The following is an 8,330-nucleotide window of genomic DNA, read 5'->3' as shown; positions in this document are numbered from 1 at the left end:
CAGGGTTGTGAGTTCAAGCCACACAATGGGCTCCATGCTGGGCGTGGAGCCGACTTAAAAAAAAAAAAGAATTATTTCACAAGCATCTCAGAAGACCACATCCCAGAATCTTCTTCCCTGCCTCTCTAGAAGCACAACCCCTCTCCTCCCCACTTTTCCTTGGTTTCCTTTCTGGTCTTACCATCTTTGGATGCATTCCCCAAGCAGGAGCCCATTTCTGCCCGCTTCCTGAATGTTGTGTGAGTGCCTCACATTTTCTCCCCTCAAAATCATGTTTAGGAGATTCATCCAAGTCATAGAGTGTAGTTGTCGCTCAGTTATTTTCATCCCTGAAACTACTGCAGCTAAACCACTGTCTATCTGTTCTGCTAGGAGAACATGGTTGTTTCCTCTGTGGGTGGCTATTACAAAGAGTACCACCAGGAACATTTTGCACACGCAGACCAGTGCATATACGTACACGTGCAAAGAGTGGAATGCTCTCTCCCAGGGTATGCAAACCCCGAACTCTTCTATATAATGCCAAGCAGTTCCTCAAAGTGCTGGTACCAGTGGGCACTTCTCCAGTGGCATATGTCAATTTGCTTTCCTCTGCTCACATCTTAGTTTCGACCACTGCTTGGCAGAAAACCTACCCTAAACTTGAAAGTCTGGATCAGGTGCACTTCCTCTGTACTCTTCTAGCACCTGTGCTTACTCCATTGTCCCATGAACCATACCTTGTTGCATGCACAGGACAGAAGTACAAAGATCCTGCTCAGATTCCTAGCTGCTGGCCCTCTGGATCCATTGCTCTATTATCACTGAGACCACATATCCCCCAAGCTGCTCCCAGTCAAGGATGGAGCACAGTGAAGGTACAAATTCAGGTTCATTTCTATTACACCCAGGACTCCTCTGATAGGTGACTTGGGCTCAAGGACTTCCCAGTGACCTGACCAAACCTTTCTTGGAATTGTCCTGCGGTGTGAGACTCTCTCTCCCCTCCCCATCTCCAGCACAGATGTCAGACCTGCAATGCAGTTTTCTCCCCACCTTCTCCGCTTCCCTTCCTTTGTCCTTCGCAGGCATTTTCTCCAAGAAGTCTCCTACATGTCTGATCCTGTCTTGGTGTCTGCTTCTTAGAGAGCCGGAACTAACAAAGTGTCATCTCCTCTTTACCTTGTGGCCTTAATGATGAATACATAAATTCTCAAGAAAGAAACCTCTGTACCCCCAGCGCCAAACAGAGGGACTGATACATGATAGATGCTGAGTAAATATCGGAGAATAAATGAATGATAAGTAAATGAGAGGCCCATTCCATATGAACGTGTTTCTGGTGTCATTTTGAAGGCAGAAGAAAACTGCTTGGCCCAACTCTGATACCTCCCTTCTTTCCATGGGCCTACAGGCTCTACTTCCTACTTAAAAGGTATGGCCAGTGTACAATGATGGACAAAGAAACTAAGATTTCACTTCCTTTCCATGAGGAAAGAGCAAAGTCTCCCATTAGGCCATTGGCTTAGGAACACGCTCACTGGCTCCTCATTCCATAGTTCAGAAGCTTCTGACCACAACCCCAAACTACCAGACTTGTGAAAATTCTAGTCACTGCCAGTGGCAAAGAGAAGGGGCCTATGGTAAGTGGCCTCTAAGATGGTCTCCTATGATCCCTACCTATTGGTATTACACTTTATATAATTCCATCCTCCAGTGTGAGCTAGATTTAAAGACCTCTAAGGAATTGAATACAGAAGAAGTGATAGAATATAACTTCTGAGTTGACATTATAAAAAGATTGGGGCTTCTATTCTATAGTCTCAGTGGTAGAGTGGAGAAGACACTGGGTTGAAAGTCAGAAGACCTTAGTGTAATCTTTGTCTTGAGGGCCCTGGTCAAGTCATTTTAATCTCTTTACATTTTAGGTTCTTTACCCATTAAGTGGATTAGGTAATTCTTAACTAATATCCATGATTGCTTTGTGTAAGAAATAAAAGCCAACTTTTACTAAGTGTTGCTCTACATATCTTTTTTGTATCAATGCACTTAATGCTCACAGCAGTTCTTGGGGTGAATACTGTTATCATCCTCATTTCATACAATGGAATACTACTCAGCAATATAAAGAAGTCAGCTATTGACATGTTCAGCAACATGGATGAACCTCATCTATGCTGAGTGAAAGCAGCCAGATCACCCCTCAAAAAAACAAACAAACAAACTGAATGATTCCATTCATATGAAATTCTAGAAAATTTGAACTATAGTGACACAAAACAAATCAGTGGTTGCTTGAGGTAGAAGTGAAAAAGAGAGATTATAAAGGGGTGTGAAGAAACATTTAGGGATGATGGATACTTTTATTATCTTGATTAGAGCAATAATTTCATGGATGCATACATATGTCAAAACTTATCAAATTATATACTTGAAGCGTGTGCATTATACTCAGGAAAGTCATTTTCGGTCATTGTTCTAATATACCTCTACTCATATCTTCCCTTGTTTCCCCTTCCTGAAATTCCTGAATAAGAGGTCAAGACCACACTCACCTCTGGTATTCATATCAATTAAGAAAAAAATGTCCATGTGGAAAGAATTTTAAGTTCTGCAGAAGATGCAAAGATGGATAAGGAGTAGTCCATGTCTTTAAGAAGTTATAATCTACATAGGCAGAGATGATATAAGTACGTTTTTTAATGTTTTTTAAGTATCTTTAAAACTAAGTCATCTAACAGGGTTTAAATATCAATTCTAAAAAAGTAGAAAGTATATAAAAGAGTGATTAGCTGCCTAATGAAGAGTACAGGCAACAATTTCCAAAGACACGTGACTTTGGGGTACGATGGCTTGGGAATGTTTCATGTAGGATGTGGGATTTGAGCTGGAATGTGAGGAATGGATAACATTTAGATAGATGGGAGCAGAAAAGAGGATAAACACAAGATGTTTTGGTGGGGTCAGAGGATGGTGACATTGAGTGAGTAAGTTTGACAGGAGGAAAGGTGTCTGTAGAAGACTCACAGGAACTTAACTTTAGAAAAGTGGGACCAGAGTTGGAAGGTCTTGAGTACCAGGTAGAGAGTCTAAACTCTTGGTCTTTATTTCATTTGAACAACAAGAAGGTAGGGAACCTTTCATTATTGGAACCATTTGGCAAAGAGTGTACGAGCATATATGAGGAATGTGGAAAGGAGATAACTTTGCTGAACGGACAAGTCCCTCCCAATCCTGAAACACTGGTCACAGAACTGTGGACTTTGAAAGCATCATGAGAGGTAGCACTGGAAATTTGTCCCCATAGTATCTGGGCTCTTCTTGGAGGTGGTGCCTGACTTCCATGCCAGAGTCAACAAGGACAGATTTTCCACTATTCTACCATGTTCAGCCAGCAAATGGAAAATGATCCCATGTGCAACCATCAGACTCTCTCTCATGATTTTGAGTCCTGAGTGAATGACTCAGTGACATGAGGAACAGTTAGAGGTCATTCATCATGCTCACCAGACCTTTCTCAATGGCTTTGGTTATGCTTCCTGCTAACCAGCCCTCCAGAGTATTCTTGGTTCCTGGCCAGTGCTCTGGATTCTGGTCAATTCTGAGATTCCCCCAAATATTATTCCAGTAAATTTCATTTTTGCCTAAGATTTTAGAGTCTGTTTATATTGCTTGAAGTCAACAACCTGGACTGATGTAGAACTCTTTAGATCTTAGTGCTTCAGTTCCCTACATAAACCTGTCGGCCTTAGTCCAGCCACCTTGGATCCATATGGAACAAGTCTGTCCCCTCTTCCACATGAACTCTTCCTATGTCCAAAGACAGCTCTCTGGCCTATCTTAACACTTTCTCTCCCTAGGCTAAATGCCCCCGGTTCCTTTGGGCACTCATCATCTCACGCGGGCTAGATTGCTTCACCAACCTGGACTGTTTTTCCAAGGGTGCTCAGCTGTTCACATTCAGACCTTGGTAAACATTTGTTGAATGATGGCTACAATACCTCTTATAGGAAACAGTCATTCATTTTTGTTTTTCCACGCAAAGGCAATGTTACCGTTAGGGTCCTGGTTCAGCTACTGAAATAAAAGTCAAAACAACAGTGACTTGAATAAGATGGTTTATTACATGGAAAGTTCTAAATGTAGATAGGGCTGGGGATCCAGACTCTTTCCAGCTTGTTGCTATCCATTTGTATCCATTTATAACATATGGTTTCCATCCTGTGGTCTCACATGGCCATTCCTGCTTCTAGAACCAGGAGCAGGAAGGAAAGGGAGAATAAAAGTCTTGCAGCATTCCTTTTAAAAGGTGTTCCAGAAGTTTTACCCATCACCTCTACTTATTTCCATGACTTGGAACTTAATCATATAGCTTTGTCTTTCCTTCCAAGAAGGACTGGGAAATGTAGGTTCAGCTGGGAGAGGTTGGTGAACTAGCAGTTTCTACCATAGACCATATAACGCAATTTGGGTATCTTCCAATAGAACACTCCAATACGATGAGATGTTATACAAGTCACAGGTGGTTTGTTGACTGTAACTTTCTTATATTCAATATTGAGTATTTTGCAAGTGATTATCAGGCTAGAGTTACATTAAGAATTGAGTTTTAGGTAAATTCAACTTCATGGATTTACCAGGGCACATGCCTTGGCCTAGTCCCTATTCTTATAACCCAGAAGTCGGATCTACAATGAAAAGTTCTTCTAACTGAGACAACCAAGCAGCTATTTCTTTTGAAAACAAAACCAACAAGTTTGCTTCACACAATGAGTTTAATATATTTTTATACATATTAGATAGTATTCTTTTAGTTACAAATAATAGAAACTGACTCTAGTTTTTGTTTGTATGGAAGGGATTAATTATTAGAAGTGTGCCAGCTGTATACCAGGACTCAAGGCAACGTGTAGCTGACTGGGTCTCTGGAACAGACTAAAATTAGGATGCTCTTCATCTTTTGTTCCTGTCCTGCCCATCAGCTTAATTCTTCTTTCTCTGAAAGGACCCTTTTTCTCTGTTCTCCAGTCTGCACAGTAGACAATGGCTATTCTTAGATTCTTGGTCTACACAGAATCCTTCTAGCCACCCAGAGATAGTCTGAGGCTCTCCTTCAATTGGCACATTTATTAGCCTTGGTTGGGTTGGTGGTCCACATTGACCAACCAGCGAAGTCTGAAGACTAGGTCAAATCTTATTATGACAGCGAGGAGCTACCTCTGAGCCCTTCAGATTTGGGGGGTCACAGGTAGAGAGAAATACTTTGCAGCAAAGGGGAGGCTAGACAGGCATCTCAATAGGTATATCCTCCACCCATGCATACATGGGGGGCTGTCATAAGCGGAATGAAGTTTAAAAATGTGGCTACGAGGCCTATGACACTCAGACTAAAAACATGATACAGTGAGGTTGAGGGAGAAACTATGTCTTCCTCAAGACTGTTTTGGTTATAACTGAAACCCATCCTAAAGCTCTAAAGCAAGTCACTTGAGATTTTTAATATGTGAAGAAGGCTTTTATGTGCAGAGGATCACCTGCAGTTACTTGTCTTAATTACTACTCAAGTTGTTAACGTTGTAATGTTTTTTAAATACCCTATTTTTTTAGTGCAATTTTAAGTTCACAGCAAAAGTGAGCAGAAGGTACAGAGATTTCCCATAAGCCCCTCCTGCCCCCACATTTGCATGGCCTCCACCACTCTCCACATCACGTGCCATAGTACACTTGTTATCACTGATGAACCTGCATTGACACATCATCGCCCAAAGTCCATAGTCTGTCTACATGGACATAGCTCACTCCTGGTGTTGTAAGTTCTGTGGGTTTGGACAAATGTATAATGACATGTATCTACTATCAAGTATCATACAGAGCATTTTCACTTCCCTAAAAGTCCTCTATGCCCACTTATTCATCCTTCCCTCCTTCCTAACCCCTGTCAATCATTGGTCTTTTTAGTGTCTCCATGAATTTGACTTTTCCAGAATGTCATATAATTAGAAAAATATGATATGTTGCCCTTTGTAGGTACAACACAAAAAGCACAATCCATGAAAGAAAGAACAACCTGATTTAAAAATAGGATAAGGACCTTTTCACAACACGTTTGCCACCAGAACACAGGTGTCGTGAAAACCACCACTAAACTTAACCAAAATGGGAAAGGAAAAGACTCATGTCAACATCATCATCATTGGACATGTAGATTCAGGCAAGTCCACCACTACTGGTCATCTGATCTACAAATGTGATGGGATCAACGAAAGAACTATCAAAAAGTTTAAGAAGGAGGCTGCTGAGGTGGGAAAGGGCTCCTTCAAGTATGCCTGGGTCTTAGATAAACTGAAAATTGGACGTGAATGTGGTATCACCACTGATATCTTCCTGAGGAAATTTGAGACCAGCAAGTATTATGTGACCATCGCTGATGCCCCAGGACACCAAGACTTTATCAAAAACGTGATTACAGGCACATCTTGGGCTGACCATGCTGTCCCAATTGTTGCTGCTGGTATTGGTGAATTTGAAGCAGGTATCTCCAAGAATGGGCAGGCCCACGAGTATGCCCTTCTGGCTTACACACTGGATGTGAAACAACTAATTGTTGATGTTAACAAAATGGATTCCACTAAGCCACCTTATAGCCAGAAGAGATACAAGGAAATCATTAAGGAAGTCAGCACCTACATTAAGAAAATTGGCTACAACCCTGACAGAGTAGCATTTATGCCAGTTCCTGGTTGGAATGGTGACAACATGCTGGAGCCAAGTGCTAATGTGCCTTGGTTTGAGGGATGGAAAGTCACCATAAAGATGGCAAAGCCAGTGGAATCATGCTGCTTGAAGCTCTGGATGGCATTCTGCCATCAACTCGTCCAGATGACAAGCCCTTGCGTCTGCCCCTCTAGGACATCTACAAAATGGGTAGTATTTAGTACTGTCCCCGTGAGCTGAGTGGAGACTGGAGTTCTTAAACCTGGCATGGGGGTCACCTTTGCTCCAGTCAATGCTACAATTGAAGTCAAGTGTGTTAAAATGCACCATGAAGCTTTGAATGAGGCTCTTCCTAGGGACAATGTGGGCTTCAATGTCAAGAACATATCTGTCAGAGATGGTCAGCATGGCAATGTGGCTCATGACTGCAAAAATGACCCACCCATGGAAGCAGCTGGTTTCATGGCTCAAGTTATTATCCTGAACCATCCAGGCCACATGAGTGGTGTTTATGCACCTGTGCTGGATTGTCACACAACTCACATTGCTTGCAAGTTTGCTCAGCTGAAGGAGATTGATTGTTCTGGAAAAAAGCTGGAAGATGGCCCCACATTCTTGAAATCTGGTGATGCTGCCACCATTAATATGGTTCCTGGCAAGCCTATGTGTGTTGAGGGCTTCTCTAACTATCCTCCTTGGGGCCGTTTTGCTGTTTGTGACATGAGATAGACAGTTGCTGTGGGTGTCATCAAAGCAGTGGACAAGAAGGCAGCTGGAGCTGGCAAGGTCATCAAGTCTGCCCAGAAAGCTCAGAAGGCTAACCAAATATTATCCCAAATACCTGCCACCCCAGTCATAAGCAGTGGTGGGAAACATCAGAACTGTTTGTGTCAATTGGTCATTTAAGTTTAATAGTAAAAGACTGGCTAATGATAACAGTGCATTGTAAAAGCTTAAGAAGGAAAGGAGAATGTTTTGTGGACCATTGTGTGTGTGTGTGTGTGGCAGTTTTAAGTTATTAGTTTTTTTAAACGAGTACATTTTAATGGAAACAACTTGACCAAAAATCCATCACCAAATTTTGAGACCCATTAAAACAAAAGTTTAATGAGAAAACTATGTCTTCTTTTGGCCAACACTGTAACTTCAAATCGTACTATTCACGATATGAGGTAAAAGATTAAGAGTCGCCCATAACCTATTTCTGATGTTATCTTATGCTGAAACTCAGAATTTGAGTTAACATTTTTTCTCCCGGTGGGAATTTTTTGTGTTTTTTTCACCTTGCCTAAGGGAAATAAATCATCTGTTTAAGTACATAGTAAAAAGCTGCGGGGACATCTTGGTGACTTAGTCTGCCTTTGGCTCAGGTCATGATCCCATGGTCCTAGGATCGAGCCCCACTTCAGGCTCCCTGCTCAGCAGGGAGTCTGCTTCTCCATCTCCCTCTGCTTGCTGCTCGCCCTGCTTGTACTCTTTCTTTGTCAAATAAATAAATAAAAATCTTAAAAAAAAAAAAAAGCTATGGGGAAAGGGGATCTGTTGGTGCAACACATCATAGCTTAGAACAGATAGGCAAAGAGTAACACCATAAAATAGTTTATAAAAAGGTTAAATTCTGTAATACTAAAGTCAAT

The 8,330-nt window shown here is 41.7% G+C and overlaps 1 pseudogene; it reads left to right on the top strand.

Moving 5' to 3' along the window:
• Positions 1-6,135: 6,135 nt before the first annotated feature.
• LOC113918907 lies at positions 6,136-7,531 on the top strand (annotated as a pseudogene).
• Positions 7,532-8,330: the final 799 nt, after the last annotated feature.

The sequence above is a fragment of the Zalophus californianus genome, chromosome 1 (assembly GCF_009762305.2).
Source record: "Zalophus californianus isolate mZalCal1 chromosome 1, mZalCal1.pri.v2, whole genome shotgun sequence".
NCBI lineage: Eukaryota > Metazoa > Chordata > Mammalia > Carnivora > Otariidae > Zalophus > Zalophus californianus.
This window is presented reverse-complemented; position numbering and strand designations above follow the sequence as displayed.